Source organism: Hypanus sabinus, chromosome 18, assembly GCF_030144855.1.
Source record: "Hypanus sabinus isolate sHypSab1 chromosome 18, sHypSab1.hap1, whole genome shotgun sequence".
NCBI classification, from domain to species: Eukaryota; Metazoa; Chordata; class Chondrichthyes; order Myliobatiformes; family Dasyatidae; genus Hypanus; species Hypanus sabinus.
In genome coordinates, this window is record NC_082723.1 from 55,491,581 (window position 1) to 55,504,012 (window position 12,432).

The following is a 12,432-nucleotide window of genomic DNA, read 5'->3' on the forward strand; positions in this document are numbered from 1 at the left end:
AGACATATGAGCAGAGTTAGGCCATTTGGCCCATCGAATCTACTCTGCCATTCAATCATGGCTGATCCTTCCTTTTCCTCCCCCCTCTTCAAACCCATCCCTACCCTTCTCCCTGTAACCTTTGATGCAGTGTCCAATCAAGAACTGATCAAGCTCTGCCTTAAATACACCCAACGACCTGGCCTCCGCAGCGGCCTGTGGTAATAAATTCCACAAATTCATTGACTTATTAACTTATTGGTTAATGAGTCAATGAGATGAGTTAGAGAGAAAGCACAAGCAATGGAATCTAAAGGCTGTGAGGTGCAGAGCAGTTGCTGATACTAAGCAGGTTGTGTTAATGGAGAGAGGAAATCCAGGCCAACAATACTGATGGAGAATCTGAGGCAGGAATGGTCAGCTCTGGCACAAATTGAGAAATCAAACTGCCCCAACACTGCCCAATCCAACAATAATGGGACTGCAACATACCCAGGAAGAAGATGAGGTGTTCTCCCCAACCCCAGGCCTCAACAGGATGCTGCAGAAGATGGATAGCATTAGAAAGATGGAGAATCAATGAGGCAGGTAAAAGGCTTTTTTAAACACTTTAGGATTTGTTTGATTTTATTTGCCTCTCAGTTTTTCCTTCATTTTGGTTTCTTTGTTTCCATTTTAATTTGATCTCTAGTGGGCCCATATGCTAATAATAGATTAAGCTCAGAGAGTCACACATAAGAGACCCTTTTTTGTCCTTGGTTCTCTAAATCCGCTCGCAGTGGGGAGCTCCAAATATGACTTGCTGTTACTGGCCTCACGGATGGCGCGTGGGGATGAAGGAGGGTCCATGGTGGTGTGGGAGGGTGATGAGGAAGGGGTGGAGAGGGATGGGATTGCATTGGCAATGTTGTGTTGGGTGTGAAAGGGTTGGGAGGCTGGGAATTGGAGGAGGTGCAAAGACCAGAGGCCCAAAGATGGGATAGGGTGTGGCCTGGAGATCAGGAGGTGTGTGGGAGGGTGGAGGCTGGTTTTAATGCAGGGGAGGGTACCAGGCAGTTAGTCAAATACAGTACTTGCCCCTGGACGGCCCAGGTTGGTTTTCAGGAGCTAACCATGCAAGGTCAGGCAGTGTGTCAGGCACTGCTCTTCAAGCAGTGTGGTTCAGTTTGCCCAAAGAATATTCAAAAGATTGCCTGGTGAATAACATCATCTCAACTATCCTGAGGGCAACAAGTGGAAGGAAGTGATTTTCTGAGAGACTCAAAGTTGTGCTCTACCCATAAAAAGAATCAGTTTCTGAAAGCAGTGTTGTGTACCTGACGTTCCAGTCTTGTATTAACAATGGGTTGTCGAAACCCACAGCACATAACCAGGCCTTTCAGCCCACAACCTCCATACTGATCAGCATGAGGAGTAAAAATCTTTATGTTATGTCTCTGTCTAAATGTGCAATGTGCAATTTATAGTAATTTATAATAAATAGTATGTGCAACAGGACAGTCAATATAACATCAAAATACAGTTACATCAGCATGAATTAATCAGTCTGATGGCCAAGTGGAAGAAGCTGTCCCGGATCCTGTTGGTCCTGGCTCTTATGCTGCGGTACCATTTCCTGGATGGTAGCAGCTGGAACAGTTTGTGGTTGGGGTGACTCGGGTTCCCAATGATCCTTCGGGTGCTTTTCACACACCTGTCTTTGTAAATGTCCAGAATAGTGGGAAGTTCATGTCTACAGATGCGCTGGGCTGTCCGCTTCGCTCTCGACAGAGCCCTGCAATCGAGCGAAGTACAGTTCCCATACCAGGCAGTGATGCAGCCAGTCAGGATGCTCTCAATTGTGTCCCTGTAGAAAATTCTTAGGGTTTGGGGGCCCATACCAAACTACTTGAACCGTCCAAGGTGGAAGAGGCGCTGTTGTGCCTTTGTCACCACACAGCTGGTGTGTACAGACCACATGAGGTCCTCGGTGATGTTTGTGCCGAGGAACTTAAAGCTTTAAACATTGTAACCCCCTGTTCATTTACCCTTTACCTCTAAACCTGTTCCCTCTCACTCCAGACACACTGTCTCAGGGAAATGTTTCCTACTATCTGTACTCTCTATGCCCTCAGTATTTTGTTTATCAGATCAGTTCCTGAGATTAAGCTATTTGAACTCAAATATTGGCATCTAGGCTGGCACTTAATATCTCCTATAACACCAAAAGGTGAAAAGTGTGAAGAATTTTCACTAGAAGAGGAAGGATTAATTTGGGAAATCCAATTGTGTGAAACAGGCACAACAAATAGCACAACACACACACACACACAGAGGGATGGAGGAGATCAGCAGGTCAGGCAGCATCTACAGAAATGAATACACAGTTGATGTTTTGGGCCAAAGTCCTTCATCAGGACTTGAAAGGAAGGGGGAAAACATTCAAGTTAAAAAATGGGAGGAGGACAAGAAGGACAAGCTAAAAGGTGATGGGTGAAGCCAGATGAGCGGGAAAGGTCAAAGGCTGGAGAAGAAGGAATCTGATAGGACAGCAGAGTGGACCATAGGAGAAAGGGAAGGAGGAGCACCTGGGAAGATGAAAGGATGAAGAGAAGAGGTAAGAAGCTAGAGTGGAGAATAGAAAAAGAGGGAAAGGGGAGGGGAAAAGAAAAGAGAGAGAGAGAGAAATTACCAGAAGGAAAAATCAATGTTCATTTCCATCAGTTTGGAGCCTATCTAGATGGAATATGAGATGTTGCCCCTCCTCCCTCAGAGTGATGTCATTGTGGCAGAGGAGGAGGTCTTGGACTGACATGTTGGAAAAGGAATGGGGATAGTAATTAAAATGGTTGACCACCAGGAAATTCCGTTTTTGGTGGATGGAGCAGAGGAACTTGACAAAAGTCGCCCAATTTCCAATGGGTCTCATCAATGTAGAGGGGGCCATATTGGGAATACAGGGTACAATAGGCAAACCCAACAGATTTGCAGGTGAAGTGTTACCTCACCTGGAAAGACTGTTTGGGGCTCTGAATAAAAGTGAGGGAGGAAGTGAATGGGCAGATGTAGCATTTCTCTCTCTTGCAGGGATACGTACCAGGAGAGCGATTAATGGGGAGGGACAAATGGACAAGTGAATCACAGAGGGAGTGATCCCTGTGAAAAGTGGAGTGTGTCGGGAGTAGGAAGGGAATAAAGATATGTTTGGTGGTTGGATCCCATTGAAAATGCAGAAGTTGGCGAGAATGAAGTGCTGGATGCAGAGGCTCAGGATGGTATGTGAGGACATGAGGAACTCCAACTCTATTTAGCTTCATTGGATGACATGGATCATAATGTGTGAGTGCAGTGTCTGATGTCACCATTTTCTTTGCCTCTTGGAAAACCACTTCACACTGCTTTGTCCATTGCCACTTGCCAATCTGTCATAATGAATTCAAGGGGTGGAGCACAGTAGGCAGGTTTGGCAGTAATTGGCAAATCGTAAAAAGGACCTCAACCATGATATGTTCTTTGGCCTTGGTGTATCCACCACTGCTTCAAATTTCTCAGCACACTTGTGTAATGCTTGTGTGTCAATGGTGTGATCACAGTAAGTGATGCTTGGTTTAAACAATTCGCATGTTGTGTTGTGCTCTGAGCCCATAATCTTCTATTCTTTTTAAACAATGTCTTGAAATTTTGGAGGTGTTCCTTGTTGTCCTTACCAGTAACAATGATGTCATCCAGGTAACACCAAGTGCCTGCGTAGCCCTGCAGTATCTGGTCCATAGTTTTCTGCCAGGTGCAGATGCAGATGCAACTCCAAAATTAAGATTACTATGCCGATAAAGCCCTTTATGAATGTTGAGAAACATCCTGGGCTCTTCCATCTGTCTTTTGGTAGACCTCAGCTAAGACCACTATGCTGAAGGGTTTTCCTCCAGAAAGGTTTGCAGAGATAACCTCTATCCTGGGTAGGGGGTATTGAACTACTTTCAGTATTGGGTTGAAGGTGGCCTTAATTTCACCACCAATTCTGACAGACCCATTCACCATGGCTACTGTGACCCCTGTCATTGTCCATGGGCTCCACTCCATGTAAATGAGTTCACTGGCTAATTTATTACAGATAGTATAAGGAATTGGACAAGCTTTGTAAAACCTGGGTGTGGTATTTTAATTTAACACGTTTTTATCCTTGATATCTTTGAGTTTTCCAATGTCATCCTTAAATATTTTTGTGGCATCATCCAGTACATTTCTTAATTCACTTTCAGTTGACTCTTTTGCAGGGGATGTGGCATGCAAATGGTGGATGAATCTCCAATCAAGTTGTAATTGTCTCAGCCATTCATGCCTCTATGATGCTGAACCTCCTGTTTTTACCACATATAAGCTGAATGTGGCTTGTTGGATTTTGTATTTCACCATTTCTGATGTCACCCCCACAGTAAGATCTTTTCTCCAGTATAAGTTCTTAGTTGGAAATCCATAGGTTTCAATTTGGTGTTTTTGAAATGCTGGTGAAACTCATTTTGTGAAATGACTGAAACAGCTAAGCCAGTGCCCAATTCCATTTTAATTAATTTGTTGCTCTCTTCTGACGCAAGCCATATTGTTTGTCTGTTGTTAATTTTCACTTTGCAAATCTCAAGGCTTCTCAGTTCTGTCATTCTCATCATCATTGTCAGACTTTTCATCAACAGCATGAAGATTAGTGTTCTGTTTGAAACTGCAACAGATTTTAATTTTACCCCTTCTCTGTGCAGTCCATTTATTCTTGTCTGCTTGACGTGCTCTTTGTATGTGTCCTACTTTGTTGCATTTTCTGCAAATTTTACCTTTTGTCTGCATTGCACTGGTGTATATGAAGCCTTGACACAACGGTAACATAACTTGTTTGGTCAGACAGGTTTATGTTTAGACATTGCAGTTTTGTTCACACCCACTTCTGTTCCTGACTGCAACTCAGTTGCGTCTTGCTCTGCTGTTTCCATTGATACAGCTATTTCAACTGATCTTTTAAATGTAAGTCATGCTCAGTTAGGAGCCATTTTTGAACGTTTTCTTGTAAGACTACACAAACTAAATGATCTCTCTGTACAACATTAAGCCCATCTCTGAACTGACAATGTTGAGAGAAGTTCTTCAGTTAAGCCATGCACACTGAAGTGACTTCCTTTTCCATTTGATTTCACTTATGAAAACGAAAGCATTCCATAATCAACAATGAATTTGGTTCTAAATGTTCCTACATTACTTTCATGATATCAGCAAAGCTCGTTTTGGCTGGTTTGGTTGGAGCAGCCAAACATCGAAGTAAACTGTGTTCTTTACACTCAATGTATTAGGCAAAATTGGCACTTGCTTTTCATTTGCTTCAAAATGCTGCTCAGTTAGCTAAGTATACATGAACCAGTTGTCCTTTGAGCAACAAAACATGTCAGTGTTTCTGATGTAGCTAGCAAATTCTACATTTAAAAAAATTATGATTATTTTCACCCTGTACTCACTGTTTATGTAACCGAGAAATTTTGTTTTCTGCTTTTTTTAAACTCAACAGTTTCTGTCCCTCCGAAATAAGCATGTGCTGTGTTTTTTTTACTCAGCTGTTTCTCGCTTGCTTTTTAAACTCAAGCATTAAGATGCGCTTCAACAGGTAGGTAATCGCCTCAGGTTTACTTAAAACTTCCTCGTCATCACTATTTTGTTTTGTAATTCCAAAACATTAAAAAATTAATTGGAAGAAAAACAAGAGAGCCAAAATATGCGAGTTATTGTTTGTTTTTATTTCAAGTGAGGTACGCTCATATCATGTTGTAGCATGCTGACATATGTCATTTATGCACTTTTACTGATAATCCACAATACATAAGAGTGCTTAATCAAACAATATATTAATAATATTGCTCAAGTATTGCAGCTATAGATACACAAACCTCATCCTTGGAACATATGCGGTGGAGATGAAGGAACTGAGAAAAGGGAATAGCTTCCTACCTTCCCCCTCGCCTATTAGCTGCCAGCTTCTACTCCTCCCCTCTCCCCTCACCTTCTTACACTGCTCCCTTGCTTTCTAGGCACGCCAAAGGAGCTTGGTCTGAAACGTTGACTGTTTATTCCTCTCCATTGATGCTGCCTGACCTGCTCAGTTCCTCCAGCAGTTTGTGTGTGTGTGTGTGTGTGTGTGTGTGTGTGTGTGCGTGCGTGTGTGTGCGTGTGTGTGTGCGTGTGTGTGTGTGTGTGTGTTGCTGAAGAGTTCCAGCATCTGCAGAATCTCAGGTGTCCTTCAACAGCTTGTTTCTCACTCGGGATTGCAACATCTGCTGTCTCTGGTTTTCCTAGTCATTGTTGTTGGCTACTTCAGCATTCTCTGAATAATGGTGCATGTCTGAAACGTGTCTCTCTACTCTTTATCAGGATCAGTGCAGCAATGCACTGTTTGGATGCAGCCAGTGTTGCTAAGCAACAGTGGGTCCTGCCTCTTTCTGTGAGGTATTGTCAGATAATTATACTTCACAAAGCAGTGGGTCATTTAGTGAAGTCTTCACAACTCTTTAACTCTTTAGCACCAATTCAGGTTACCAGGAATTCCCTGATTTCGGACTTCTCATTCCCTGGAAGCGGTTTGCAGGTAAATTCCAAGAGCTGAGGAAAAGTGGGGCTGAGGACAGAGTGAGAACGAAGGGTTGAAAAGTACAGCAGGGCAGATAGATTGTGTTCCATTTATTAATGGAATTAATCTGTAAAAATGATGATATTCCTCAGCCTGACAGCCCATGACTGAAGCACAGTTTTGATGCACTGACTGATGTAGTCAGATCACACTATGTGATGCGTTTGGCTGCTGTCTCTCACTGTCTGATAAGCTTTTCTCAGGCAATATTCTATTTTTGGAGTAAACTGGTAGCAGGACAAAGAAACCCCTAAAGACAGGATGAACCAATGTGAGGGTCAGGACTGAATATATCTTGTTTTCCATGAACTAGCAGCCGTACCCACCCATTGGCCAGTATGTATGGTGGAGGTGAGGCAGAGAGAGAATGACAGTGAGTCAAGGAGTACAGAATGGCAGCAAATATAAAAGTAATGTTTCTAAAAGTTACTCTGGAATATTTAAGACAGAATGAAATGAAAGCAGACTTCATGCCTATGCTGAAGATACAAGTAGCTGCAAGTGTACGCTTGCATTTCTCTCTATGGTCCTATTTCTCCAGAATGCACTTGAGGGACAAGCACTGAGGAGGAGCACAGCTCTGTAAAAGAGGAACATGGTACCAAATTGAGAGAGGGTCACAGCACACATAGGGTGTGTGAGAGGGTGGCCACTGGCCCATTCTAGCTACTTCTCACATCCCCTTTTCCTATTGTTGGTGTCACTGCAATCATCATTTCTTGCAAACACACGCCCTATGCAAGTATTTAGCGGACAGAAGGTAAATGTTTATAGTAAGTATTTAAGTGTAATTATACTTATGCAACAGCTGCTCAAGGTCAGCATTCTCATTCACTGAACATCTGCTAATACTTTTTTCTGAAATTTCTTTCTCTAATTAAGTGGCTATCCAATGGGAGAAATATTGTTCCTTCTTGTGTGTCTAGGAGCTGGGCTTTTCGTGGTCTTTTGTCGAGGAGAGATGAAGAGGGAAGATGCATGTGGAGAGAGCTGGTAGACCACTGGATGGAATGGACTGGGATCTGAGGGTCCGAAGGTCAGCGATGCTCGGGTGAGACCGATGGTGGAAGAATGACTACTGAGTGAGCTCCGATGGGGACTTGGGCCCTTTTTTTTGTTGGTTTATTTTCAATACTAACCCCATATTCAGATTAAGATTCATAAAGTCTATCATTTAATTGCATATGGTGTACTGTCTGATATTTTGTGTTGTGGGTTTATAACTGGGCGGTACATTACACAATGTCCACACAGACATGATTACCCAGTCTGGCGGGGCTGAAGGCTGATTCCCCTAGACGGACGTGAGCTGGGTGAGCCTGAGGGTTACATATGTTTCAATCCACTCCATTGTATGTACCAAGCACATTCTGCTTATCCCACTAACAAAATGCCGGAGGGACTCAGCAGGCCAGGCAACATCTATGGAAAGGAATAAACCTTGGTCTTGGCCCGAGACATCGACTGTCTATTCCTTTCCATAGATGCTCCCTGACCTGCTGAGCTCCTCTAACTTATTGCCGGTGTTGCTCTGGTTTTCCAACATCTATAGAATCTCTTGTGTTTACTGTTTCCCCCACTTATTGGAGACCTGATGAATCTGTTACACCCTGGGTTGGAAAGGCCTGTAGAGAGAGGTATTGCTATTCCCCTCCAGCAGACAAGTTGCCTAACCCAGATACCTCGACGTGGATCTGGTTGCTTGGAGGCTGAACCTACTGTTCTCTTGGAGTGCAAACACCCTCTGCCAGAGTTCTAGTGCCGCTGACTCTTATCTATAGCCATACTCAGTGTGCCTTGAGCTTTTTGTTTTTGCAACTCATCAGACTGAGATTCTTGGACCATCAATGAAGTAGGTTATAAAGGTTCTTAACACTAACAGACCCTTTGGCTGGTGGGAGTCCCTTTGAGATTACCACCGTGGGGAAGATTTTATGCTTCTTTTGCGAATTGTTTTGGGATAATGTGTGGCAGGCTTCATAAAGAATCATCTGATCTACCCAGAAGTTCCCATGGGTTGTTGTCAATCTCTTCACAGGGATGCCCAATTTTAGGAGGGGCGCTCTGAAATGCAATGTTGAGGCCTGTGTCCATACAGATGGCAGAAAATGTTCATCAGGTCAAGCAGTGTCAGGAGAGAGAGAAAAAGGCTTACATTTTCAGGCTGCCCCTTATGTGGAGTTTTCTACCAACAATGGTTCTTTCATCAGCAAATTTATAGATGGTATTTGAGCTATGCCTGGCCACACAGTCGTTTGCCAGCACGCAGTGTGACAGAGAGCTTGCAATGGCAGCTAATCTGAGTGGATGGGTTGCAGTGAGAGAGACAGAGAGAGAGAGAGCAGATGAGAGAGAAAAATGGCAAGTGAGGGAAAAAAAGGCATGGCATGCTGGTAAAACTTAGCAGATCATGAAACGACTATGGGGAGAGGAAAACAGAGTTAATATCACCAGGTGGATGGACTCACAGCAGAACTGTCAGTTCAGACATATTCTGAAGAAGCAGGTGATCAGAAATAGTTGGACTCAATGTTGAATCCCAAGGGTTGACAAAGAGCTTCCAGGAATTGTGAGCGGCCTTATGACTGGAGCAGATGGCATACTGTAAATGGGAGCAAGCAGGCAAAGCTGGAATAATGTATTGTGTCTCTACATAATCCACCCATAAAAATGGAGCAAATGGCTCCAATTTCTAGCCAAAGTTCCCTGTTAATTTGAAACATTTAGGTGAATGAAGGCAAAACTCAAAGTTTTAAAGTATGTAAAAAAACATAAGGTTATTTGCCATTGTCAGCAGAACAAAACAGGAGGGTAAGCACTTGTCAAATGGCGTATTCAGGTTTGCTGATGACAGTACTTTCACTGGACAAATCAAACATGATGATGAATCAGCATGTAGGAGGGAGATTAAAATCTGGCTGGGCGGTGGTGCAGTGCGTGGCCAAGTGGTTAAGGCGTTGGACTAGCGATCTGAAGGCTGTGAGTTTGGGCATACTGAACAATTCAGTCAGGTATTTTTTCTGTGAACTTCACTTTAATACTGTATTATTAAAATCACATGGACCTCCATTCACCACCACCTCACCCCTGCAATGTATAATACACCCCAGGTTGGTAACCACCACCTAAAAGGTGAAGACACTAAACAATAGTTTTTGTATACTTTTCACAATAAATTCTAATATTTTCCCTTCCATGGGCATAAGACTAACTGGTCTATAGCTCCCTACGTTTTTCTCACTCGCCACATAAGCAGTGGAATGGAAATTGCTGCCTTCCGATTTACAGGAGCTATTCTACGATCTATGGAACTCTGAAAGAGCATCTCCATAGGCACCTCCCTCAAAACTGTAGGTTACAGATAATCACGTGTCTGGGATTTATCAGTTTTCAGTGCCATTAATTTCTGCAGTACTAATCATTATGAAAATCTAATTAAGTTGTTATAGTTTACTGTTGTACTTCGAAAGGAATGCTGTATACAATGAGATAAGATCTCCAGTACCCCTGATTTAGAAACTGCATTGGCTGCACAGAGGTGACTTACGTCGAGGAGTGCTGTGATATCTCTGCAGAGATGAAGCAACCCAGAAATAGTCGTCATTGTGTTTCGAAAGACAAAGCAGACGTTTTCCATTTGTGCGTCCAAGAAATTTCAATGCCAGTGCACGTGGAATTAGGGTTATCTACAATTAGGGTTTATGGGAGTTCATTAATGTGCATTGAGGCATGATTAAAGGAGAAAGAACAGGCTGGGAGGAAAACTGAATAATTGCTTTTAAAAGCATATTATGTCAAAGTTGACTTGTGATGGAAGGTCTATGCTGAGTGTTCATTTCAAATTTCTAGCATCTGGAGTTGCATGCCTTCTATTTTCACGTTGCCAGGGAAGCCGCAGTCAACTGTTTATAGACCGATATAAATGAATTAGAAAAGCTGATGGAATGCATAGTACTCAAGTTTGCTGGTAATTCAGAGTTGGTTGCGAGTACAAATATATGGAACAAATGCCTAAAAATTTATTTAGCCAGTTTTGGTGCAATTAACTGTCGCTATCTTTTGTCTTGGTGTTAAATGATGCTCACCAAAAAATGGCAAAGTTGGATGTGCTTTTAAATATTTAGCACTGTTCTTTTCATTTGGAAACCGCCAAGTCAATTGAGCAGGCGGCTGCCATGTTATTCACTACAGTTAACATGGAAATGAGTATAAAATGGATGGCTGTTGGGAGGTGGGGGTAACTAGGTACCGGAACAGATAATGTTATATATGTCTCCAGACTGAGACCAACTCTGGCACATGGAGCTTCATTTACAGGAACCCCTTAGACAGAAGCCAATGGAGCCATTGTGACCTGTTGATATCAGGACCCAACAGTTTCCATCTGCACTCAATGCAGCCATCAATTTTTTTAATAAAATAAAATGATTGGGTTCAGGAGACTGATAAAGTATACAAACAATCTGAGATTAGGTCGGGTTTTAGATATTCAGGAAAACAAGGAATTGTGCAGAAAAGTAATGCTGAGCTGAAAGAACAGCTGGGATTCTATTGACTGGGGGAAGCAGCTACAAAGTACGGTATGACCTTTGCCAGCTTTTATTTCAGATGTTTCTATGTTCCCAAAAGTACGCGTTTGATGTGTGACTGTCAGGGAGGCGTAGTATGCTTGTTTTATTGAGAGTTTAAAAAAACCCTGTATGTACGTTATGAACGTTGATAATTAACTGCATCCAATGGTCCAATGCATTGTGATGACAGAATAACATGCACAACAAATGGCGGTGGGTGGGGTGGATGAAGGGGTGTGTGGTAGTTAGCAATTGCATTCAGAAAGGAAATGCCCGGTATGATTTCTTGGTTAGCAGTAAATGGGAACAAGTAGGCAATGCTGGAATAATGTATTGTTTCTCTCCATAATCCACCCATAAAAATGGAGCAAATGGCTCCAATTTCTAGCCAAAGTTCCTTGTTAATTTGAAACATTTAGGTGAATGAAGGCAAAACTCAAAGTTTTAAAGTATGTAAGAAAACATAAAGTTATTTGCCGTTGTCAGCAGAACAAAACTGGAGGGAAGGCACAGGTCAAATGGCGTATTCAGGTTTGCTGATGACAGTACTTTCACTGGCCAAATCAAACGTGATGATGAATCAGCATGTAGGAGGGAGATTAAAATCTGGCTGGGCGGTGGTGCAGTGCGTGGCCAAGTGGTTAAGGCGTTGGACTAGCGATCTGAAGGCTGTGAGTTTGGGCATACTGAACAATTCAGTCAGGTATTTTTTCTGTGAACTTCACTTTAATACTGTATTATTAAATTCACATGGACCTCCATTCACCACCACCTCACCCCTGCAATTTATAATACACCACAGGTTGGCAACCACTGCTAAAAAGTGAAGACACTAAACAATAGTTTTTGTATACTTTTCACAATAAATTCCAATATTTTCCCTTCCACGGGCATAAGACTAACTGGTCTATAGCTCTCTATGTTTTTCTCACTCGCCACATAAGTAGTGGAATGGAAATTGCTGCCTTCCAATTTACTGGAGCTATTCTATGATCTATGGAACTCTGAAAGAGCATCTCCATAGGCACCTCCCTCAAAACTGTAGGTTACAGATAATCACGTGTCTGGGATTTATCAGTTTTCAGTGCAATTGATTTCTGCAGTACTAATCATTATGAAAATCTAATTAAGTTGTGACAGTTTACTGCTGTACTTTGAAAGGAATGTTGCATACAAAGAGATAAGATCTCCTGTACCCCTGATTTAGAATCTGCATTGGCTGCACAGAGGTGACTTACGTCAAGG

The 12,432-nt window shown here is 42.6% G+C and overlaps 1 protein-coding gene across 3 annotated transcripts in view; it reads left to right on the plus strand.

Annotated features, from left to right (window-relative positions):
• Window positions 1-269: 269 nt before the first annotated feature.
• The window catches only part of LOC132407612 (torsin-4A-B-like), a 132,987-nt gene continuing 120,824 nt past the window's right edge, over window positions 270-12,432 (plus strand). For 2 of the 3 annotated variants that reach the window (XM_059994376.1, XM_059994384.1), the window contains exons 1-2: window positions 270-567; window positions 7,543-7,667. The gene's annotated coding sequence lies outside the window, so the exon portion shown is untranslated. Of the gene's footprint in view, window positions 568-4,232; window positions 4,391-7,542; window positions 7,668-12,432 lie in introns of all 3 variants that reach the window. The other variant, XM_059994380.1, reaches the window with a different exon arrangement.